We start from the raw sequence: 23,159 nt of genomic DNA, 5'->3' as shown, positions 1-23,159 counted from the left end.
TACAGATTGGATTGTTTCTTAATTATAAGATCTTTCACCAGCATCAGTTATGGCTCATGTTACTATTTTCTGATCTCTCTAGTCTCAACAGCTCCTTTGTGGTCCTCACCCTTGGCTTTAGAATTAGTTCCTCCTTCTTTAACTCACACACTATGCAAAGAACTTAATTATGAATTGAATTTGCAGGAATGAAAGGGAAGCTCATCAGCTGAGCAACGTGCATAGGACATGAATTTCTCTCTTGTGTACCTGGACTTCAGTGGCTTTTAAAGACATTGCTGTTACCCACTCAGATCTGCTCCATGCCATTGGCAAAGACCAATTAACAGCAGTTTATAAAAAAAACGAAACAAGACAAAAAGGAAAAATTATGCCATAAATGGGAGAATTTTTTTTCTTCATGCAACTTTTTGCTTGCATCTATATGTTAAGGATAATTAAGATAATAATTAAATTGTAGTCCAAGAATCTGATAGCACAGATACAACAGAGGTGAATACCAGTTATCATTTCATATGGTAATCACAGTAAAGTTTTCTATTACACTTTAAGTATTCAATAGAAGACAATTAAAATGTTCACTCACATACCACTTTAGCTGCGAGCAATACTTCATCTGAGTAATATCAGAGTGGAAAAACAGAAGAATAACTGCTCTTAAACAATGTTCCAAACCTGGGATCACAAAAATAAAAGGTCCCCTTCAATTTTCAGGTCTCATATACAACAGTATGTGAGCAACTGAGATGTTTCGAGCAGGTCTTTACCAGCCCTTAAATCATGCCCCCAGAAAAAGCACCCCAGAGGAGTATAGTATGACCAAAAGATTTTGATACATTCAACCATCCTGCAGGCAGGAACTAGAACCTGCTCTGCAGGTCAGCTAAGAGAGAAAAGCTGTACTTTCCCAGGTGAGGACTTTCAGCTCTGCTGAAAGGTGCTAACTATCCTATTAAACTCTCAGGTTTGGCTGTCTTTTATTGGCCTTTAGTTAGCTTCAAACAAGTCAATTCTAAATTAACAGGATGTCCCTGTTCAGAACTTTTTCTTCCTCCACTGAATGTCTGCAATAAGAGATTTTTAAGGTTACTGCATAAATTTTTGAAACCACATGTATAATGTCTTTTTGTGTGAGAAAACCAGGTTTATAACAATCTTCTAGTGGAACACAGGAATCAAGATACGGGAAGTAAAACTCACAGCTGAAATAGGTAAGAAATTTAGTGAGGAACTGCAGAGGAACCCTTAATATGCAGAGAGCATTTAGGAAATAAGTATGGATGCAATTGTAAAGTACAATTGGAATTATTACTCCAATTACATGGGAATGTAATTTATTCACACAATATTACATTTCTTCTTTTTATTTTTTTTTTCTTTTCCCCGGTCTTAGCCATGATCCCTTGAACTTTATTTCTGCACTCCTCTCTTAGTCTCTAATGGCTTCTTTATCAAGTAAAGACTAGTTCTAAATATTGGTGCTTTATTTTTTTTATCCCAAAGTAACATTTCTAAGACAGGTTCTTCCTGCTCTGTCTTCACCTAAAAATCTTATGCAGGCCTTCATCATGTTGTAGTAGCTCTAGCAGGCCCTAAAAAAATGAAGTGCTGCATCATCAATATTATGCAAAGCTACAGGAATACTTTCTACTCTTATTGCTTTGACTACATCACATACTTTTGTAAACATTATCTTCCCCTCAGTTTGCACCGTACGTCTTGAAAGTAAAGGCAAATCTTTTTCAAAGGTGGTTCTTTACCTCCCTGTATGATTCCTTGAGAGTACAGTGGTGTCTATGCTGTTTGTAAGAAAATATTTCATGAGTCCCTGTCTTTGCTGGAGACAGAATGTGAGAAAGACCCCTGCTGCGGCTTACACAGGGAAGGAAGACAGCAGTCAGATGTGTCTTTAAAGTATTCTCTCTGATATTAGATTATATTTTCTTTCTTTTTTTTTTTTTTTTTTTTTTAATATACAATCTCACCCTACTCTTCCTATCTGTCTTTTCCCCCTTAATTTATCTCCTATAAGTTCCATGTGCTCAAATAGATGAAACAGAGCCAGGTGATGGAGAGCCTGGGCGTTTCATGCTTTGGGGCTAATTAACAGATTTGGTTGGCATACTTGAAGCTTGGATAACCAAAAATATGTTTTGGAGATCGGATAGTTAAATTCCATTCAAGAGAAGCTAAAGCGCATAATTAAACAGCACATTCACTACTGAAGTTTCAATAAAATATATCATTATGCTTTTATGCTCTTCATCAAAATTATCCATGCAGTTTAGTTTTACCAAAAGAGGCCCTTTACTGTAGGGAGCATTCTGCTTGTATAACAAAGCCCAAAGGACTTGCTCCATCCAAGTTTTTGTGGTTCTGCAATAGTTTTTCATTTTCCATTCATCACTGTTTTCCTCCTTTCACCTCATTGACTTCAAAAGCCTATGTGCTTGAATAGGAAGAGTCTCCTGTTCAAACTGGTATCACAAAGCACAGGTGTTAATTGGAAGCCTCCACACTATGCAGTAACCTCAGCACTATGAAGGATGGTATTTCAGCCATTTACTCCTCTGTGAATCTGGCAACAGAGAAGCTAAGGGCAGCAGGTCAACTAGGACAATACTACGAGCAATAGTAACAATCTTTCTGTGCTGGGTTTTTGTTGGTTTGTTTGTTTGTTTGTTTTCCATGCTTGAAAGAAAGCAGATAGGATGGCCATGAGGAGCTGAAGGGCCAACAGGCTTCCCAAAATGTCCTCCAAATATTTATAAATCAAAAGATTATGAAGGAGACTCATCTGCTATACAGCTTTGCAAATCATTGACTCCTCTAGTCCATAGAACAAGGACTGGAATCTTTTCCAAGTGCTAAAAACAACCACCTTGTGTGAACATGGACGATGAGTTTGGAACTCCTGCATACCCGGCAAATATTTTTATTGGTAAGTTGCTGTTTGAAAGATGGTAAAAAGGAAGGATGTCATAAAGGACACTCATCTTCATCAATACTTAGAAAAGAGTGACACCTCCATGCTTACAGATGCTGTCATAAAACATAACAGTGGTAAGTCATAGTTTGAAGTTGTGAATCCTGATCTGCCCCATGTACCTTATTTTACAGAGTAATGTACTTTAACTCCAAAGACAAGAAAATAAAAATCTCCCCCAAAATAAAGGAAGAAACTCCATCATATATGCCCTTCTTTGAAGAAGTACATATCAACCAGCCTACACGGCTGTCTGCTGAACATGCTTGCACTCATGAGTGCTTTCTGAGCTGCTTAGTTTTCCTTTGCTTGCCTAACTCAAAACTCAGATTCATTGCAATTTGTTGTGCGTAAGTGGATGATGGATCTTGCCCTCCGCTGCAGAGTGATTGTTAGGACACTGCTCTAATGGTTTGTGTGTTGAAGATAAATTAAATCGGGACAAGGATCTGAAATGCCCAAGATAACTGACAAAAAGCCACTTAGAATAGTGGCATAAGTGGAGGGAAAGAGTTGGTTTGTCTCTTTTAACCCATGTTTTGCACTGAAAGGCCAAGCTCCAGCAACAAACTGGCTTGGCACCAGCACTTTCTTTGCACTTGTTTTTGCAATGTCTGTGTTGGCAATTCTTCTCAGCTATTTGCCTTCTACCATTCACGTGCATCCCCTCTGCAATTACATTTTCCACAATACAGTGTCAAAACCACTGTGAAACCACCACCACAACACCACTGAGCCTTGAACCTGCTTGGGTTGACCAATGTACAGGGGGGTCCATCTAATGTACAGGGGGTAGTACAGAGGGGTTGTACAAGGGGGTGTACAGGGGGGTGTACAAGGTGGTTAGAGGAATTCGCTTGCTTAAACAAAAGTATTGTCTGTTGTAAATACCTATCATACCTACTAAGCAGAACAAATGCACTAACTACTGATAAGGGGAGAAGCAGACGCCTGGTTCTATTGATAAGCAGCTATTGATAAGGAAAAGCAGATGCGTGAGTCTACTGATAAGGGGGAGAAGCAGATGGTTTATGGCTGGGATACCGACCAAACGCTAAGGCCATGCGTGAAGACTAAAATGTGAAAAGTTTAAGAAGAGGAAGACTCACTAACTGAGTCTTGAAGTGAGTCTTCATCTTGAAGACCCCTACTCACAGGAGGAAGACTCGTTTACTTCACCTTAAGACCCCTGCCCATGACCAGAGGGGGGCACCGTGCAGGCGCAAAGGACCTTCTAGAAGTGGGGATACTAAATATGTATAGGCATATCGAGTAATCTAATGCACATGTATACCTTAAGAGAATAAATGTAGAGGGAAAAATGACCCTGGGTGTGCATACTTTGGAGGAGCTATCCCCATGCACCTCAGCGCTGAATAAAAGCATACCTACTTTACAACTTTAATGAATTGTGGAGTCAATCCACATATCATAAGCAAATACCGAAATATTTATTGCAAGAATGAAGTTTGTGCAGTTGATAACTGTGTCTCATCCTCAAACTGGGATGAACTTGATTTCAAAACACTCTGAAAGTATTAGATATTGGGAAGAAGTTCTTCACTGTGAGGGTGGTGAGACACTGGCACAGGTTGCCCAGAGAAGTTGTAGCTGCTCCATCCCTGGCAGTGTTCAAGGCCAGGCTGGATGGGGCTTTGAGCAATCTGGTCTAGTGGAAGGTGTCCCTGCCCATGGCATGAGGGCTGGAACTGGATGGTCTTTAAGATCCCTTCCAACCCAAAGCTTTTTATGAACTGCTATGAAAAGCTCCCATTTTCAAGTGTTTTCTGGCACCCATTTATTCACAACATCCACCTCCTCCAAGACCCCACGTCCTGCCTCCTCACCCCTTCGCCACCCTCGGGCCGTGCAGGACAGGCGAGCGCTGGACAGTGAGTTTGTTCGAGCACGCGGGGCCCAACGGACAGCCACGCGGCCGCCTTCCCGCCCTTTCTAACGGCCGGAGAGGAGCCGTTGCGCTGAGGAAGGGGAGAACACGACGCATCACTCCCCAGACAGGATCCCTCCCCGGCGTCCTTTATGGAGGGAGTTGTCGTGAGAGGATGATCTCCGCGAAGCAGCGGCAGCAGCTGCATGCGGGAACCGTGTGCGTGAGGCAGGGGAAGCAGACGTGATTACTTCAGAATTTATTTAAGGAGCGGTGGAAACCACTGCAGCGCCTTCCAGGGGAAGTCCCAGCCAACGAGCAGCGCCCCCAGCCTGGGAGCGCCCGTGCCCGTCACCCCGCTGCCTCGCCCGCCCGTTGCTGGCTGCCCCGGCTTCAGACCCGGGAGAAGGGCGCTTGCCAGCGCCTGCCGTAATAGTAATTACACGCCTGGACTATTCAGATTATATCACATTTTAGCACTGCTTTGTCATGGTCAGATTACAGCAGATGATGCGTTTTATTACACTGTATACTTGATTAGATGAGATGTACTGGCGTTTGCCTGAACTCGTTAGAATTGCAGAATATAGTATCTTGCTGCTGTCGTGCTGCTTTCAATACAGGCATCACCGAGTTACCAGCCGGGGGTAGGGCAGTCCTTTGCCCCGGGCGTCGCTGGCGCTGGCCCCCAAGCAGAGGCGCTGTGCACGGAGTGGAGCAAGGGCATCTGCTGTGAGGGACCGGCCGGGGATCTCCCAGCTCTCACTGCCGCGGCTCTTGGTCTGTACCGCCGAGACCAGGCTCCGTACGGTGCCTGCAGAACAGCGGTGAGCTGTGGGTAGAGGATTTCTTTCTGTAAAGCAGAAAACAGCCTTAGCTTTTGATCATGCAGGCAGTCGTGCGCGCCTGTGGACTTCAGTCACGCACAGAGGCATAATTAGCCTGGGAGGTACTGAAGAACCAGAGAAATCAGGCAGCGTTCAGTTAAGCTTAACAAAAGATGAGAAATAAAGGGAAGATGCTTTCACCCTGGCCCCTCCCGCCTGTAATCGCTTGCCTCCAGCTGCAAAGATGCTGTTGCTCTAAAGGGGCTGCTGGAGCTTTAAGAGACGCTCCCCCCCTGCTCCCGACAATGGTCTGAGCCGAGCTCTGCTTCCCAAAGCAAAATTTGTAATATGCCATTTTTCCCATGGATGCTTCTCCTCTTGGCTGCTGACGAAGTGACCGAAGAAAATGCTGAGGTGCCAACCAGCCAGTCTTGCCGGAGGACGTGTGTGGGGGCTTGGGGTTTCTCGGAGCAACGCCTGTGTCACCACTGCTAGGAAGATGGTCCAGGAGTGCTCGGCTGTGTGAGTCCCCGCTCGAAACCGGTGGAGACTGCGGTTGTTATTGATCAAGTGAAATAGCAGACGCCGAAATAAAAGCCACTAGGTACTGAACCTTCTATTTCTGAGTTAGACATTCTCTCCTTAGCCCTGCTAGCCTCCGGGAGGTGAGATGCAAAAGCAGAATCTTGCTGTCTGCCACTTGCTGTGGTACATGTATGGTATTTAAATGCATTTCTGTAATGGAAGTTGGGGAATCTAAGACTAAAAATTGTGAAGTCAACTTCTCAATTTTTTGGTGTGGTTGAGGGAAATGTGAGGCTGGAGGGATAATGTAAAGTACAAATAGTCAGAATTAGTCCTTTTTTTAAGGTACTGTGCTGATCACCCCTCCTGTGTGGAAGGAGTGCAGGATGCTTCTGTTAAAGGTGATATCATAGTTTAGTGGAGTCTGGCAGGTAAGGAGTTAACTAGGAGGAGGAATATGCATGTAATGCAACTCAGACAATAGGAAGGATTTTCCTTATGGAATTACACTGTGCTGCCTAAGAGTGATCTTGCTGAGAACATCTGAAAAGGCATAACTGCAGTAAGAATCAGTTTTATCGGCCACTATGTTTATTTAATGATTTGGAAAAAAAAAAATAGTTTGTAAATGCAAAATATCCAGAATGATCCAATGAAATGAGTTTTCCAGCTGATGTCACTGTGGACAGGCTAGAATGTATGGTAGTTAGATTTCTACTTCTTTTTCCTGCAGCAAAATTACAAGTAACTTGAAATGACTCCTCAGCCTTGGTGTGCAAATCAAACATTTGACTATAGAGAAAACAAGGTTTTAAAACCAGTTATGGACAGAAAGGTGAGGGAGTAAAATTAGATTCACATCTAAGGTGGTAGCCTTCAAGGTGAGCAAAATGAATGCTTGTCTAACAGCCATTGTCAGGCAGAAGCCAAGTAGTATTCTGTCATTCCCAGAGCTTGCCCAAGTAAAAGAAGTCCAGCTGGTAAATTATAACCAGGCTACATGAAATTGCAGAGGTGTTCATTAGAACATTTGCTTTAAAAAATAATAATTCCAAGACTCTTGGACAATTGAGATAACAGGAGATGCCAAACAGGGTGGGGTCTTATGGGAAGAAAGATACAACTTTTTAATTTTCCATCTTTATATAGCATATGTACCACAGAAATTTCAAGTAGTTTTAGAAAAAGTCAGTGTTGAAAATGGACTTTTGCAGCCAGTCTATACATGATTATCAGGATCTGTAGACAGAATTGCTATCAATTTAGTTATTAATGGAGTAGTTAATGGAGTAGCTTTTTATGTAACTCAGTTTTAGCTAAGAGTAAGCATATTCTGTGTCCTTTGTTTCATTTTTCGTTCGTTCACTCACCTGGATATCTAAACTGAGCTGCAGAATTCCTAATTGAGCTAATATTGAGTTCACTCTTGATGGAGACATAATGCAGCTAATGTTATAGATTTGCTGTGACATTTTTTCATACGACCTGAAAAATCTTTAGTGCAATGAGAATGAGCCACATTCTTTCCCCCTCTCATAGAAAAGATAACTTAAACAGTCATTGCTTTTTTCCACTTAAATGTTGTGTGCTTAGAGGGGAAAGCTGTTTGTGATTTCTCTTAATACTGTAGGCAATGGTCACATAACATCCAGTGTGCTACCTAGTCATGCATAACATACATTTGTGATTTTTATCCTCCTGCTTGGAGGTAGTAAAATGACAAGAGGTTGATGGTTTGCCTGTGTTGGTGACTTTTTGCAACCATCTGCCCTGATTCAAACCCGCTTAAATCCATGATAGAATTTGCATGAATTCAAGCAGTTGTTGGATTAGGCTCCATGCAAGTGATTGGAGAAAACACTGATCTAGGAACCAATCAACCTGGAATAGATTTTGCAGTAGATTATGTACAAGATAGGCAACAAACAAGGAAGAGAATGTATTTAGAGAACTTTAATGTGCTGCTTCACAAACTGCTGTTGTGTATGGCTGTTATACCTGAGCACTTCAGGTCTAGAACTACTATTAAAATAAGTGCTTAGGCTTTGTTTCAAATTAGAAGAATTCTAAAGTTATTACCTTGCCTAAAAGTCTTTTCCTAGGAAGCAGGTTATGTGCTACATAAAAAGTTGCTGCATTTTAAGGGAAACAGTAATTTGTCAATATCCTACTTCCCCTTCAGAACTTCTCAGAGGGTTTGTGATAGTTGTAAGGTGCCGCACGACTTCAGTGTCCATTACAGTCCTTGAAAGTTTTGGGCATTTAGTGTGCTCCCTGAGCAAGGGAATTGTAATGTTTGTTATATGACTTCTGATGAATCTAAAAACTATGTTTGTGTATTAACTGTAAAGTGCTGGTGACTTACAGTAAATGCATTTTTCTTTGAGAGATTGCTTTACTTACATTCAGAGTACTGAGTAAAGTGGTAAACTTCTTCCTTCAAAGATACCAAATTCAGTACCAATGGAGCTTTTGTTTTTCAAGAAAGAGAAACACATTTAAAAAGTCTTGAGATCAGTCAAGCATAGCTCTAATTAAGTTGTATTGCTACAGAGCATCAGCTGCCTTCTGGCAAAGGAACATAAATTTTATCTTTTATTCTTTTGAATAAAGAAATGTTAATGAAGCCTATGTCACCTTTTTAAGCACTTTCCCTCCACTCCTTCCTCTTCTTTGCAGTCCTGGCAGTATAAGAAGTGTTGTACATGAGGTCTTGTTCTTTTATCATGGACTTCTGTGGTCTTGAAGATATGCGGCAGAGATGTTTAATCCACCCCTTGCGGTTCCTAACACCAATGGAAAGAAATGCCAGTGCCCTCAGTGTTCTTTCTTGGATGTCTGTGTTCCCTCATACGTAACTTTGCGTGCCTTCAGCCATGTCCGGACTGAGCAAGATGGCTACCACTTAGTAGTGCCTTGCTGCTATTGTAGTTATATGACCTGTTCCTCACTCCTGAGGACGGGTATGTTTAATGAAGGTCTTAATTGCCTGTTCCCTCTCCACTTCTATTCTTCCCTCAGCTCCTTTCCTGACTCAGTTTTCTGGGGGCACCAGTCTGTATTTCTCCTCCAGTGGCACAGAGCTGCATGACTTTACTAGATGCATGATTGGGCACCGCTGGTATAATCAAGTAGGATTTGAGTATCAGATTAAGAAACCAAGCTGGATGCCTGAAGTATACCTACTTTGTCTTTTCTTCCTTCTTTCATGTGATCAGGGTCTTGGTAAAGAAATCCTTAGTAAATTACTTCAGTGGGAATTTACTGCATCTCTGTAAATCTGACTCCAGATAGCTGCATACAGATTTCCGAGTTTACCCAGTTCAACATCATGTACCTTTCAAGAAGAAGCCAAGTCTGTGTTTCTTGGTTATTGGGTTTGTTTGGGGGTTTATATTTGTTTGTTTTCTGAGACTATGATGTTAGGAAAGCTTTGTTTTGGTTTTTTTTTTTGTGTTTTTTTTTTTTTTGTGGGGCTTTTTTTTTCAGTTCTTGATGAGAATATGATGTGTTCTTGTTTTTATTTCTCATAAATACATTAATAGCATGGTCAGAGAACTTCCTAAATGTACCAAGCACCTCATGGCTATATGTATGTTATAAACATTGACTTCATAACAGATGATGACCACTGAATAAGTTCAGTGTTGGGATTTGGGGGGGGGGGGGAGGAGGATTTTCTTTGATATTTACTGATTTTTCCCTTTAGATTCTAGAAAGAGCATATACCACTTGACTACTGTCATACTGTACATATGTGTTCTCCTTCCAAGCTAGGCTTCATCAGCTTTTCAGTCTTTTTTCTAAAAATAGCTTTCTCATTATTTGCTTTACTGTCATTCACTGGGTAGGTGAAAAAATATAAAGCAGTAAAATCTTTCTTCAATCCTATTTTTTTTTTGTTTTTTTTGTGGTTGGGTTCAAACCACGACAAAACCATTTGAATGATAAGCGAGAATATGGGAGGCCATAAAAGTTGAGTTACAAGACTTTTAAAACTTAAATATTAAATGTTCTATGGCTTCTGATGAATCTAAAAAACAGTGTTTATATATTAACTGTAAAATGCTGGTGACTTAAAGTAAATGCATTTTTATTTGAGAGGTTGCTTTGCTTGCATTCAGAATACTGAGTAAAGCGGTAAACTTTTTTTTTTTTTGAGAGGTGGCATTTTGACATCCAATATAACATTTCAGGTTTTTGGGGGTGTTTTTTTTTGTGGGTGTGTACGTATTTTCTGACAAAGAGTAATTGCCTACATTTCAAAAAATAAGCACATATTTTCTTTAAATTTGAATGTCTAAAAAGTACATATTTTCATTTCCCCTACTCATGTGATTCTGTTTTCATATTTCTCTAGTTTGTGGGATTTTTTTTTTTTTTTTTTTTTTGGGGGGGGGCTGTTTCTTATTTTTTTAATGTCATTTGGAGATTAGGACATCTAGTGTAAATAGCAGTATCTGAAAATGTGAACATACTTGTAATCAAGTATAACTGATGTTTTTGTTTTAATGATGATTTTCTTTACTTTGTCAAAGTTTTCCAAGTATACAGATCCCACTAATCTCCACAAGGTAAAGGCAGACCATTCAACTAGAATAAAGTTTTTCTTTTTTTCTCCCCCCCCCCCCCTTTTTTTTTTGTGTGTGTGTGTTGTTGTTTTGTTGTGTTTTTTTGGTTATTTTTTGCTTTTTTGTTTTTGTTGTTGTCATTCATTTATTTACTTATTTATGTACATGATGATATGAACCAAAATGTATTTTTTCTTTTAATTCCAAATTTCTCTCCAGCTTTATTTAAATAGATATTAAATTTCAGAATCTCCATGGTAAATGAGTGAATTCTTTAAACTTAAAGCTTTCTCCAGACACACGGAATTATTCAGTGTAGAAGGGAGCTTTGGAGGTCTTCTGTACCAACCCATTGCCTAATGCTGGGCCAGCTGCAAAATAAGATCAGGTTACTCAGTGCAGGTTTGGAAAATAAAAAGTTTTAGCAATCTGTGTAAATTTCTGAAGTGTAAGGCAGGTATTTACACACTCCAATTTCCTTTATATTTTGTCACATTATCTGAAAATTACAAGAGAAGTAATTTTGCAATATAGATTTGTGGCAATGCAATTCAAGCTTTTTGTTGTAAACTTCAGAGGAGGGATTCTGATGATTCATACACGTTGTTTGTCTTCACTTGTTCTTCCTTTACTGTCTGTTCTGAGTTATTTTTCACTAATAGGATTCATCAAAGCTACATAACTGTAATTGTCTTGTAGCAGTTGAGAGGAAGACACTGATTAGTGAAAGGAATACTGCCCTGGGATAACAAAAATCTTAACATAGGAGCTGGTGCATGCAGACCAAATGGAGAGATTAAAATGTATGCACGGACATATTTTTGCATCTGAATTTCAGTGTGCACATGGACTTGAATGAGGAACTAATGACCTAATTCACTGTATAAAACCAATTCAGAAGAGAAGAGGGCCAGGAAACTTCCTCCCGATGTTTGATCTTTTGGGGCTGTCCCTGGTTTCATAGTTATACGTGGTTACATAGTTATATATAGTAATCAGTTGTATGACAGGGGAGCAGGATCTCAAACCGTTGGCTGATATACGGAATTAGAAAACATGGAATATCCGGATGTAAGTTTATGACTGTATTTGGTCTATTCAAAAGTTACAGTTCAGAAAATCAAGTCCTGTGGGCCGAACCATTGAAGTGGTAAGAATGGAGGACAAGAAGGAAGTTTAAAGATGGCCTATTTTAGTTATCCTGCTGAGTTCTGAGTAGAATTGATGTCTACATGAATTAATGAGAGCTCTGTACTTGAGACAAATACCTGATGCATATGCATGGATCTGTTATTCCTGAACTCTCTCTCTATATATATCCAGTAAGTTCAGGATGAATCTGAGCTCTCTGTATGAAAATTGATTCATGCATATATAGTGAAACATATCTGAGATGTATCAAAAGTTCTGTAAGCTCACAGATCAGCCACAAAAATGTGTGTGGCATTGTGGGTCTAAAATGTAATAGAAGTGGGCTTGCCAGTAGCCTTATCCTGAACCTTTGAGAACTGCAGCATTGCATGTGGCTGCGTTTCCCCTAAATACAATTGAAAAAGGCATTTTTCACAGAAAGAATGACTTATTCTGCTTATTTTACCAGAGAGATTACTTTCAGTATCTAATGGTTGAAATCCTTCCTGTATTAAGTACATTTTAGCATAACACAGATTTATGGTTGGCAATTAGTAGGGCAAGATTCCTTCAGATTTCAGTGTATGAAATTTTGCAGTTGATTATATTATGAAACCAGAGTAATAATTGCCAGAGTTTTGGTGTTTTTTTAATCATCAAAGTGAGGCTTAAAATTCAAAGTTACATAGAAAATCAGAATGCTCTCTTTCCTCATTGGAAATTTAAGACTAAAATTACTTATGGTATGACCACATTAGCAGTCAGACCCAACTGTCATAGCAATACTATCTTTATTTTATGTTTTAATGAAAATTCTTCAGTTCTTTCCATCTGCATTGTGCTGGCTTGGTTCTCTGTGTGCTGTTGATGTGTGCAAACTTAAGTTCCTTACAGCTACAATTAAACTGGAAGCTTAACTGTAATGCCCTGACCCTGTGTGTGAACCACATCATCATGTGGTTAACCAAGGATTGTCTAATACCTGCACACACCATCAGAAGGCTCTGGAAACTTCAAGAACTCTTATAACTCCCTGACGTGATTCACTTCCTATATAAAGATCCAAATGCAAATGTGCCCTCCTATTTGTCCTCAGCTGCATGTCTTCAGCTACTAAATTGTGATTGGGCTGTTTGATGATGCTTTTCCTCTATTTTTGTTGGTTTGAAGTCCATGCTGTGCTTTACCTGCCTTTGCTTTTGTTGCAGCCCCTCTGAAATAACTTCTGTTTTCTCCTTTTTTTTTTTTTGTCCTTTAAAATTTCTTAAATATTCTCAGTATTTTGATTCCTTTCTGCTATCAAGCAGAAAACTGATAAAGGGTGCAATAAGGTCCTGGGGAAATGGCTCTATTCTTGAACATACGCTGGAAGAAGGCCAGCATTTCTTGGGAATAGTGTTAAATGGTGGCAGCCTTGGGACACTGAAGGCATCCCATCTGCTGGCTGGCATGAGTAATAAACACCAGAAAAAGTGTGTTTTTTGTTGGTTTTTTTTTTTTTTTGTGTGTGTGTGTGTGTGGTTTTTCTTGCTTTTTAAAAAGTGAAAAACATGTAAAAGAATGCTTTTCTAAGGGCAAGAAGACACAAATCATAGTAATTTGGAAGAGCATGGCATATATGTCTTTCACAAAGACCTGTAAGAAATCTTTCTTTGGGAGCCCCACAATATACTTGCAGTTGCTTGGAATTTCTTTGTTTTCTGAGTTGATGACCCAGGAATACCCTGAGAAGCTGGGTTCCCTTCAGGGTTGTTCTGGGGGCCTTGTTGGCTCCCACAGAAGATCCATGTGAGGACATGGCCCAGGATTCTCTTTCCCCCTGCTCCTCATTGTTGCAAGTGTTGGTGCAGCCCTTTCTGGTGTGACCTACCAGCATTTCTGACCTGGTCCAGGTTAGCATACTGCGTTTCTGTATTTGTTTCCAAGCTGAGGGTGAAGAAAGGGAGAGGATGTATGTGGTTCCGATGGAAAAATGGCATTGATCTCCAGATTGCTTGAAGGCAATGTACATCACCAGTCTGACTGCAAGAGCTCCTGTATCTTATAAAGATTCTCCTGGGGCTGTGAGCTATGGGAGAAAACTTCCAATAAAAACTGCCTACGTCTGGAACTCCACCCACTTTCCCTGCCCTCCGTGATCTTATTGATAGCAGAAATTTTTTACTTGTTTCATGTCATGGTAATGCAGCCCAGCCTTCCAAGGTAACCACACTGCGCGGTCCCCTCCCTGAATGCAGCAGCTGAGAGGGAGAAGGTGTGGTAACAGAGCATTCAACCCATGGATTCCATTGCTGCCCTACAGCCACTTACATATATATGACTTCCTGCATCCCCGTAATGGCTATAGGAGATTTTCTTTTAAATAAAGAGTTGAGATAGCAACAGCTGTTCACACAGAGGTTTCCCTGCCTGTTCCTACACACATACCAGCATGTGCATCACTCACTCTGCCGCTGCCTGTGAGCAGTTGCAGTGTATGCTGTGCCATTCAGACTATGCGATTTGCTGTGCAGGACATTAGAGGTAAATTTTTGAGTGATGAAGGTTCACTGATGAGAATCCTGTGGAGCAGGAAGTGTGCTCCATGAGATGTTGATGATTATGAGGCAGGAAAGGTTCAGTGACAATCTGAATTGTTTCTTTTGGTCTTGAAGAATGGCCACCTTGGTCTCTGGTCATCTGCTGCATATGGAAAAGTTATGATTAAACTGAGCAAGTGACAGATGGCCTTGGATGTTTTAGTTTTCCCTTTGCTTTCTGTTGCTGTAGCCATCCCAAACTGGTTAGCCACAAGACCTGGCTGGAGATGCTCCACAGGGTGATGGCTGTTTGCCGAGTGGAATGTATTCCTACAACACTGTGAGAGGTTTGTGCAGGCAAGACAGTGGCTCGTCCCTGCTGATAGTCCCACATATCATGGTATGTGTGGACAGTGGACAAAGCCGTTACATCAGCAGGAACTTCCCAAAAGCTCTTCTGCCTCTATAGGAAATTGAAGTATAGGGGGGTGGGTACTCATTTATTCAAACTGTTCTGTTGGTCCAGCTGCAGAGTTTAGTCACTCTCCCCATCTGTGGTGCCTCACAGCACACAGTGTCTATACTCCAACGAGGAAGTGGTAGGTACCATGAAGGTCAGTTGGTAATGGCACAGGTATTTTTCAACTTGAAGGTTTTTTTTGGTGATGGAGGTGCTGGTGTGTTAACATCTCAATATGAAAGGACATTAAGGTTCTTCCTAGTGAGGCCTGTAGTTTAGAAGAGGCAAAAGTTAGTGGAACAGAAAGTTTGGAACCTCATGAGTAATGGAAATATGCAGCATTGAATCAGATAATCCCGAGTAAATATACCTGACCTAAATATGTTAGAGATGGGAGGACTTATCAATATCTATCACTTTAAGCTATTAACTGTTTCTCTTGCACCTAATTAATTACTAAATGGGCAATAGCTATAAACAACTTTCATTTTTCATCCAGTCTAGACACTTTAAAAGCAGGATCAAGACCTATCTGAAACCTCAGAAATTAGGTTATTTCCTGTGAAGGTTTTGCAGTAGTAGCTGATAATTCATGCTGAAATACCAGTGTTTGGTACTTTTGGTAACTGCTAGTTATCACATTTGCCAAAAAAGTGAAAATTATCAGCAAGCAGTGTTAGCACAAGGGTTGCTTGTGGCTTAGTGATAGTAGGAGGAGTTGGTTTTAATGAATTAACAAGTGTCTTAGCTCTTTTGTTCCCTGGTATATGGCCTGTCTTTAAGTGACATTCTGTAACAGCTAGATTTTCCATTTTTCGTAAATGCCACTTTCACAGGTTCCGTTTTCCTACTTTGGAAGGCAGATCAGATTTAAGAAAATTTAGAGCTAATCCATCATAGTAGTGAGACTAAAATGGTGAGAATGTTACATGATGACACATTTAACAGTGAAAACATGTCAATCACGTGTCTTGTAGACAAAGATCATGCCCAGAACGTCCACAGCAAACTTCTAAATAAAATATTTTACTTTGATCCCACTTATTGAGATAAAATTCTTCTAGTAGTTACTAAAATAACAGAAAATCCAGAAATTAACCCTGAAGTTAATTTAAACTTAAGGTTAATATAACTTAAGGTTAATTTAAACTTACAGTTATTTCTCATATACTTCTTCAGTCAAACTAGGAAAAGTATTTCTAACTCTTTGGATGACTGTCATTGGGTAGATGGCATCTATTATTAACACAATTTTTTTTTTTTTTTTTTTTTTTGTAATCTGAGCTTTGAGACCTCTCCTATCTTTGGATTTATTTTTTTGTCATTGTTTTGTTTGGGTTTGGGTGTTTTTGGTTTTGCTTGCTCGCTTGCTTTGGTTTTTGTTTTGTTTTGTTTTTTTCTCCCATTTGCTGGACCCAGTATTTCGTAGCATAAGCTTCTCCCCATGTGTGAAGTAGGGTTTGAGATTTAAATAAGAAGCTTTATAATGGAAGAATGGGACTAGATGATACTTGCTCTGCTTAGGACTGGTTTTAGGAAAGAAACAACGGTGATTCTGACCCTGTTAATTCAGGGATGGTAATTAGCAGTGAGTTTTTAGTTTTTGACCTCTTGCTGAACAAACTCACTGGAGAATAATTTCCCCCAAGGGTGGGAATAACTACATAGAAAAATGGATTAACTTGGCATTGTTAAGGCAGTATGATACTGGATCGATGGTTAGCCTAAGCTGTACTGTAGAAATGCCTAAAGCAGAACAAAATCTGACAATTAATGGCAGCTACTGGCATCAATACCAACAATTCAACAATGACATTAAGAAAGGGGAGAAAATCAATGATAAAGGAGACTAAAATGCAGAGGAAGTCTTTTCTGTCATTTTAAGAGAGCATTATTTGCAAAACTATTAGTTTAAAATATTCTGCTACCCTCCATCTCCTTCCAGTCATTCTTCTCTCTGCTTAGGAAACACATTCAAAGTCCTTGCTGTGTGGAATTAGTCACTGTATTTAATCCCTGTCTATCGACCATCTGATTAACATGGAAAGCACAAAGTTGAAAGAGGGAACAATGCAATAACCTGCTAACTGTGTCCATGTGACAGAGTTAATTCCTCTTATCAAATCCCTTCGAATGTTTTTCTGCTGAAGAACTTTCCCTTGATTTGTGTTTTTTTTTAAAGAAATGATGTGTGAAGTGATGCCAACGATAAATGAGGACACCCCGATGAGTCAACGGGGGTCCCAAAGCAGCGGCTCGGACTCGGATTCTCACTTTGAACAGCTGATGGTGAACATGCTGGATGAAAGGGACCGTCTCCTTGATACTCTTCGGGAGACACAGGAAAGCTTGTCACTTGCACAGCAACGCCTACAGGATGTCATCTACGACAGAGATTCCCTCCAGCGACAGCTTAATTCAGCACTGCCTCAGGTATGTAGTTTATAAAGATTTTGGTTTTGGCTTGCTAGTTTTCTACTTATTGCTCCTTTAATTCTAATCAATATTTATTCCTTAAAGCCCAAATTCTGCTCCCACTGAGGTTGGCTGCAGAACTCCTATTGATTTAATAATATCCGGTTTGACCTCTTTGGGTCCTGTCTTCCGTTCATAGTAGGAGTAATGCTGTTGACTTCAAGGAGACCAAGGTGAAAGCCTGTAGCTACTGGTTCTTTTGGCTGTTGCACTAGCATTTACAACAGATGCAGGACCATTTAAATTAAAAATCAAATGATAGGAATGAAAAGAAAAAAAAAGAGGATGCTTCTAAGAAACAAGTAATAAAACTAGCTTATATAGGTTAAATAAGGTACTACACAAAATCACATGAGCAAGTGATATTTGCGTTTGTTAATTTTTAAATAATTACATAAATCTCATTACCTAAAATTACCTTGGTCTTTTTTAGGAACTGCAAAATTAATTACTTAAGTTAAAATCATAATATGATATTTTGTTATTATATATCAATATTATTTTTTCAATGTACTAGAATGAAAAACAAACATCTTCATTCAGTCTTGCCAGAGGTTTGAAATATACCGTCACTGAAACCACAGTTTTTCTCCATGTTAATTTATTTGCGCCTCTGAACTGCCACTTACTAAAGAATATGATGGTAGCCATGAGAGCCTGAGCATAGTTGTCTTGGCAAAGTTGTAAACCTGATAGATAGTGGTTTGAGAAAAAGGAAGACAGATTCAGTTGTGTGATTAGAATAAGGAGATGGTAAGGATGAATCAAATGAGTGAGAAAGTTCTTAAAGATAGAAGATGAAAAAGGCACCCACTGGAGTAGGGAACAGAAGCAGCTGCTTAAGGACTAACCCGCATAGGTTATTGGAATATCTTGGGATAGAGTTGAAAAAGAGAGAGACTTTAATTGTTTGAAGAACAGAATTACCAGTTTCAGCAATAGCTCCAGGCAATAAGAATGACTACACTTCGCTTGGGTAAAGCAGAAAGGAGTAGCAGTGATCTTGGTATACAGTAGAATAAAGATGTTTTGGGTTTGTTGAGGGTTGGGGATTTTTATTTGGTTTTCTCTAATCTGTGGGCAGTTGTGCTTCTATTCCACTGGTGTCTTTTCATAGCAGAGTGTAAAAGAATAAGTGAAACACAGCATAGATCCTTTATTCAAAGATTTATTGAGAGAAATCTGGAGAGGAGGTTCTGCATCTGTGAAACTCCATGGGGTGTGCCACTTAGTACAGAGGCACTCTCAGCCAGTAGTGAAGTATTTCTGTTGAGCTATAGCAGATGTCTAACCCTTAATGTTTCTGTGTCTCACATAAGCAACACTGCTAAAATGCAGGAGACTAGCTAAGGAAAATAATATTCATCATAAATGTGATACAGAGCCTAAAAGAAATGGAAATTCTAAGGAACTGGATCATGATATTATTTTAATCTTTTTTTCTTTTAGTAAATGTTGGTATTGTGTTTTTTTGAATGGTAGCCAAATACCCCCTAAATGTATTTGATTTGTCAGGTGAACACTTTGCACTACCTTGTGCTATTAAAAATGCATATTTCAGATAATATTCATTATGTATCTAAATAGAGATGTGTGTTTCACATGAGAAGCTGTTTGACATACTGCTTACACTTTAAAGCAGAAGCAGATTTTTTTTTCTCATCAATTAGGTTGTCTAGATCTTCGTGTAAGTAATTCAGTGCTTCTATAAGCCTGTAACATTCTAGTAATGCAGCCTTCCAAGAAAGTAACTTGCTTATGACTGGTGTACTATTTAGCTTCCTTTATGGATTTGAAATATTCTAAATAGTACTTTTATAATTTTTTTCTGTTTATAATTTTATGAATGACAAGCTTGCATTGCTAGCAGCCTGACATATGCTGCTATGACCCCATGACAATATGCTGCTCAGTGCTTTTATTCTGGAGAGAGGAAGAATTCTGTGTTCATTTGATTTAATAGAAGAATACATAAATATATGATGACTATATGATAATTATTATTTAGTTATAATGTTACATCTAATAAGTCTTGCTTTATCAAAAAATATTTTTTAGCACTTGTTTTCTTCAGTGGTTTTTAAAGTTAGGTTATTTCTTACTATTTACATGATGCTTTCCATCTAGAAAATATATATTGACACAGTTACATTCCAAAGCATTTTTGTTAGAACTCTGGTTTTGTTGATTGTCTTAACCAGTCAAAAATATGGTCTGGAAAAGTCATTACATGTTGCATAAATCTTAACAAAAAGAACCTTGCTCGAAAACTGGAGCAATGATTAAGCCATAGAAAAAGCTTGTCTGATTGGAAATAGGAAATAATTAATAATGTTAAATATGAAGCTTGAGATGTTAGTTAATGCTGCTAAAGCTGTTAATAGCTGTTAATGCTGTAGCAAAATATGAAGTTTGACTAAGTTAGATGGTTCTAAAGTCTTATACTGATCTATACTGCAACAGAACAATGTATAGTTAACTATTTCTTTCAAATTCAGGTTACAGAAATACAGGTGTCTTGCTAATTGCTATAATTGAAGTAATTTTTATTTCCATTAGATTAGTAGTCTTAACTTTATGAACATCTGTGTTTAACTGGCCAGCCATGTTTAAAGAAGGAGGGAAAAAGTGAGCAGGTAATTACAGACCAGTTAGACTAAATGTAATAAGAGAGAAGAGTTTCAAACTCTTTTTTATTAAAAACTAATAATAAGTCAGAAACTTAACTTTAAAATATTATAAAGGTGTGACAAAATTATCTTTATACAGAATAACTTAACATCACTCTTTGGTACCAGAATTTCTAGACTATGAAACTGAACTATGATATCCCTAAAATAGATCTCTTTCAAAGTGTCCCCATTTAAATTACTACTCAGTATGAAGTGAGTAAGAAAGAGTAAGATAGTTAATACGGTAAATAATAAAAGAGAGGAAAAAAAATCAGTTACAGAAGAGATTGAAAGGATGGAAGAGGCTAGTAGTAGTAGTAGCTGTTGATTAAGATTGTGTTTGGGGAGCATGCCAGTAGAAATTTTAGATGACACGAAATTGAGTTGAACAGTTACCTAAGGGAATGAGTATGATGGTACATAAGAGTAATAGAGATGGGATGATGTTGCATGGTACAAAGATGAGGGCTCTATATCTAGCAGTTAACAAAAATTTGTGTTCTGACTTTTTAGGTAGCAGTAGGAGACAGGGAAAGTACATGCTATACAACAGTTGTGGACAGCCGATAGAAGGTGCATGTAAAAAAAATGAGTATCACTCTGAAATGTGTTATGTAAGAGATTTCTATGAGAAGTAGAGGAGAATGCAGTTAAATCAAAGGCTGGTTTGAACCCTTCTGCCTGGGTTTTTGTTCAGTAATGGTTTAGACCAACCTTAAATTGGAAGAAATTCAGGAAAACACTGCTAGAGCAAAGAGGAAATAACATCTTCTGTGTGAAAAGACGAGTTTTCTTACTTCTGGGAAAAACTGAGTTGAGGGGGAATATGCATTATTTCATAAGTTTTATTGTAGAAGCAGGAAGATGGAGTGACTTTGTAAAGAACGAAGAAAGAGTTTAAGCCAAAAATAATGTTGATGGAAGAAAAAAAGAATATAGGGTACCATGAGTAAAGATATATCATTCATCAGAAGGTCTTGAATTATCAAGGAATGACATTCAGAATCCATCTTTCTTAGACAAAGACAGACTGAAAACCCCAAAATGTTTTCAAGATCAAGCTGTTGTGAAAGACATTTATATATCATAGTACCTTTGGTTAATCTCTGAACTTGATCCAGAACACACGTTCCTGTTCTTTATTTCAGAATTTACTGCGGAGACATTCTACTTTGTGTGGGATCACTCACACAAAGAACGAAACATGAGTCTGAATACTTTTACTAGAACCGTTAGAGTTACGTGATAGTACAGTTGAGAAGCATTCTGTGCAAAATAACTCCTCTGATATTAAGAATCTAGTTCACAAGTGGTCTTGTTTATTCTTTCCAAAGCTGCCTGTTGACAGTGGAAGCCTCTAAGGAAAGTGTGTTTAAGTCTGTGCTGCATGTACCCTTACAAAAAGCATTTATTGTATTTAGGTCATGACTCTTGAGACCAGAAAAAAATAAAAAAAATAAAATTGCTAAATACAATATAACTCTAATGGGGAAACATAGGATTTAAATACAGTATGTTTGTATTTTGTTGGAATAAAATTAGATCTTTTACTGTAGCTTAAAATGTGCTCTACTAAAAGGGTTAGAAACTAACTCCTGTGTTGAGTAGTAGAAAGAGTAAAATTTTCAATTCCAACTTTCTCAAGCATATTTCATCATAGTCTTCTCTAAGCTAAATAGTCTAGAAAGTGTCACCTATGTTAGTCGCCTTGTAAAAAAACATGAAAGAAATACAGTTCCTGTTATTGTAAGACTTACGTTGAATCATAAGAAAAGTTACATGAATACTTACAAGAATTTTACCGACAAGAATACATACATACAAGAGTCGTAACAGTTACAATAAGTATGCTCTGATAAAAATGCTGAGCTAGGCTTGTTTTGTGCTTATTGTTTCATTTAGTCTTTCAAAAATAAGTTTCAAGGTATGGAAGATGCTGAGCTATTATTTATATGAAGACACCCATAGGTCATCACTCTGTAGTAAAATACATGTATTTTGTTCATGAATAATGCACTTGCTCAGTGATTTACTTAGAAATTAATCTAATATTTACAGGATCCCAGGATGGTTGAGGTTAGAAAGGACCTCTGGAGGTCACCTTATCCAACTCTTCTGCTCCAGCAGGGCTGGGAAGAAGACTGCTGTGTCCTGCCTAGGACTGTGTATAGATTGTTTTTTAGTATCTCTGAAGGCAGACTCTACAACTGCCCTGGGCAACCTGTGCCAGTGCTAAGTCACCCTTACAGTAAAAAGTATTTTGTGATGTTCAGGAGGAACCTCTCGTGTTTCAGTTTGTGCCCACTGCTTATTGAATATTATATTACCAGAAACAGGGATAACAATGTGGCCCAGTCCTGTGGCTGTGCATGATGATAAAGTAGAACGACTTTGTGAGCACATTAAAATACTTTCAGATGCTGAAATGAATCCTGATGATTGTCAGTCAGGAAAATTTCTCTGATAACTGTCAGTCTGCCAGTCTCTTTTTCCTGTCCTGCACTGGGGATTTATCTAGACATTACTGGGCTCATTATTAAAGGATTGATGAAAATGTGTAAGAACTTTTCACTCAGATGAGTGAGTTACTTTCAGTTTGAATCTGAACTAATAACAAAATTATACTGTGGATGATTCTGAGAAAATAAATTCCAAATTAAGTTTTCAAATACAATGGTCTGATTTTTAATTCAAATGTTTATATAATTTAATAAAAATACTAAATTCTTTTAAAGTCCTTTGAATCAAAACTTTAAAATCAATTATATTGTAACAATTTTTTTTGAAGTTTTTTATTTCACAAAATCAGCATATTTAAATTTTAAACGTTGCTAAGAAGTTTTTACACTTCAGAGCCTGACAGAGCTTTGAGAAATGCTGTTGCAAGGCTGAAAAGCCTGTTGATAATCACAATTTGAAAGCAAACTTCATAGGTGAAATACTATTCCAGATGAAAATGGTAGATCATGACTTGCATTCGTTGACTAATACTTTGATATTTACAGTCATACATTGATTTTGTTCCATCTTTGAATACAAATTATTTTTTTAGAGAAAATACATAGATGATGGAAAGGTCATGCTATCACTGACATTGCTGTACTT

This window comes from Lathamus discolor, chromosome 1 (assembly GCF_037157495.1).
Source record: "Lathamus discolor isolate bLatDis1 chromosome 1, bLatDis1.hap1, whole genome shotgun sequence".
NCBI classification, from domain to species: Eukaryota; Metazoa; Chordata; class Aves; order Psittaciformes; family Psittacidae; genus Lathamus; species Lathamus discolor.
This window is presented reverse-complemented; position numbering follows the sequence as displayed.